Source organism: Mauremys reevesii, linkage group 6 (genome assembly GCF_016161935.1).
Source record: "Mauremys reevesii isolate NIE-2019 linkage group 6, ASM1616193v1, whole genome shotgun sequence".
NCBI lineage: Eukaryota > Metazoa > Chordata > Testudines > Geoemydidae > Mauremys > Mauremys reevesii.
In genome coordinates, this window is record NC_052628.1 from 94,778,835 (window position 1) to 94,782,152 (window position 3,318).

Genomic DNA, 3,318 nt, shown 5'->3' on the forward strand with positions numbered 1-3,318 from the left:
AAAAACACCCAATATTACGAGACCTGAGATAAAATCCACAAATGGCATTTTTAAATATATGCCCAATACAATATATGCCTCGATGTTTAAATATGTCCTGCATTTCATAACAATAAAAACAGTTTCATATAACAAAAAAAAATGTATCTAACTATTAGTTCAGATTTTCATTCTACAGACAAATCTTTAAAAGTGAAGGAGTAAGGGAAATATATAATAATAAGATGCTATGGAACAAACCATTAGCGAGGCCTAAAGTTCCAAAGTCATTGACTAATAATGAGTGTCGACACAGACACGCCTATGGAGTGAGTACCTGCAGCAAGCAGCTCATGGGGACTTCAGGTGGAGTTGGGGAAGCTCAGCACCTCTGAAATAGGGTTGCCAACTCCCGGTTATGCTGTGAGTCTCCCGGAATCAGGCCCTATCTCCCAGAGGCTATTGAAGCCAAACTGGGAGATTTTAGGTGCTAAAAGTCCAGCAGAGCAGCGGAGCTAAGGCAGGCTCCCTGCCTGTCCTAGCCCCACGTCTCTCCTGGGAGCAGCCGGTGTAGCAACATGTCCCTGTGGCCCCTTGGGGGATGTAGGGGGTCTCCATGTGCTGCCCCCACCTCGAGTGCCGACTCTGCAGCTCCCATTTAGGGTGACCAGGTGTCCAGTTTTCAACCGGAACACCCGCTTGAAAAGGGATCCTGGTGACTCAGGTCAGCACCACTGACCAGGCCGTTGACTGTCCGGTTGGTGGCGCCGCACAGCAGGGCTGGCAGGCTCCCTGCTAGCCTCTGCACCACATGACTCCCCGGAAAGCAGACAGCATGTCCCACCTCCAGCTCCTACATGTAGGGGCAGCCCGGGGCTCCGCACACTGCCCCCACCCCACGCACCACCCCTGCAGCTCCCATTGGCTGGGAACTGCAGCCAATGGGAGATGTGGGGGTGGTGCCTGCAGACGGGGAAGGCACAGAGCCACCTGGCCATGCCTCTTTGTAGAAGCCTGAGGAGGGTCATGCTGCTGCTTCCAGGAGCTGCTTGAGGTAAGCACCACCTAAAGCTTGCACCCCTGACCCTCTCCCAGGCCCCAACCCCCCTTCCCCAGCCCTGATCCCCCTCCCACCCTCCGAACCGCTTGATCTCAGTCTGGAGCACCCTCCTGCATCCCAAACACCTCATCTCCAGCCCCACCCCAGAGTCTGCACCCCCAGCTAGAGCCCTCACACACACACCAACCCCCTGCCCCAGCCCTGATATTCCTCCTGCCTTCTTAAACCCTCAGTCCAAGCACAGAGCCCCTCCTGTACCACAAATCCCTCATCCCTTTCCCCACCCCAGAGCCTGGACTCCCAGCCAGAGACCTCACCCCCTCCTGCACCCCAACCCCCTGAGCCTGCCTGGTGAAAATGAGCAAGTGAGTGAGGGTGGGGAGCGCAAGCAACAGAGTGTGGGGGGATGGAGTGACCAGGGGCAGGGCCTTGGAGTCGGAGGAGGAGTGGGGCCTGGGTGGGATCTCAGAGGAGAGGCAGGGTGGGGGGTGAGGCAAAGGTGTTTGATTTTGTGCCAGTAGAAAGTTGGCAATCCTAGCTCCCATTGGCTGGAAACTGCGCCAATGGGAGCTGCGGGGGCAGTGCCTGTGGACTCAGGCAGTGCACGGAGCCCCCTGCCCCCCTCCCAGGGGCAGCAGAGACATACCCTTCAGGGGTGTGTGTGCAGGAACATGTGATAGTGGCACGGGGCTGGGGCAGGCAGGGACTCTGCCTTAGCTCTGCTGCGTCACCGACCGGGAGCCACCTGAGGTAAGCACCTCCCAGCTGGAGCCTGCACCCTGCAGCCCCTCCTGCACCGAAACTCCCTCCCAGAGCTTGCACCCCACACCCCTACCACACCCCAACCTCCTGCCCCAGCCCTGAGCCCCCTCCCACACTCCAAACCCCTGAGCCCCAGCCCGGAACCCGCACCCCAATTCCCTGCCCTAGCCCGGTGAAAGTGAGTGAGGGTGGGGGAGAGTGAGCGACAGAGGGAAGGGAGGATGGAGTGAGTGAGGCAGAGCTTTGGAGAAGGAGCAGGGCAGGGGTGGGGCCTTGGGGAAAGGGCAGCACAGGGGGTGGGGCAAGGGTGTTCCTCTAGGAAGGCTGCTGTACGTTAGTTACACCATAGCTGGGTTGTCCCTCACAGTAGCCCACAGTCCAGAAGGCTCAAAGGTGAGGCAACATTTCTTTTGCCCCCCTCTCTTTTGTCTAGGCTGCACTTCTTAGGAGGTACAGCACAGGCTCTCACTCAGTATTGTCTGTTGTGCCTTTCACTCAAAGATATCAGACTGGTTTGTTATTCATTTGACATGTTCCGTGCTGCACATAACAATGTAAAAAAACAAAAACAAGTTCAAAATATTAATTTAATTAAGCCTGAAAACACCCCTGTGAGATAGGTAAGTATTTTTACTCTCATTTTGTGTATTGGGGTGAAATACTGACTCACATCAAAATAAATGAGAGTTTTACTCTTGACTTCAAACGAGCCAAGATTTCACCCAAGGAATATGAAGCCCTGTGATTTGCCCAAGGTAATACAGTAAACCATTAGCAGAGTTGGAACTTCTCAGAGCCATTGTTTCAGGTCATTTGCAGACTGAGGCAGGTATCACTGCCTCAGTTAACCTTCCAAATACAAATTGAGTGTTTCTTCACAATCATGAGGTCTAGAAACTTACTTTTTTAATGAAAACTTGGACTCTGCATAACCTGAGTATGTCTTCAGGTCACACACATATATGAAGCAGATCAGATTGGCCTGTGGGCTGGATATCTGATAATCCTGCTTTTAGCACTATGTTTCATCATAATAAAGGAAACCTTGAATGTTATTCTGTTCTTAAGTACTATTTAAAGTAATGCTATAATGTTTACATTTAACAAATGTCACCACATTGAAGAATTTATAGGGAAAAATGTTTCTCACTGAAATAAAAATTATTTTTCTCTCCAGTACACTACATATAGTTAAAAGTACATATAAATGCTGTTCCCAGCTGCTCTGTTACACATCCTTTCTCCTGTTTATGGTCCTTTTTAATGGCTATTAATTTTTAATTTCAGTAGACACATTCACTGTTTTTTCTGCTCTCTGGCGGGAGGTTAACATGATTTAGACCCTAATTTATGTTTATTAGGGGTTGATGGTTCTGACTGTATTCCCACAAGAAATATTGTCGACTTTCACAACTACCTTCTTGCTGATCGTAAAACAAATATTGAACAATGACAGCAGCTAAAGAACCTCCATGCAGAATTACATGATGGCTGCCAAAGTACAGGCCCACATTCTG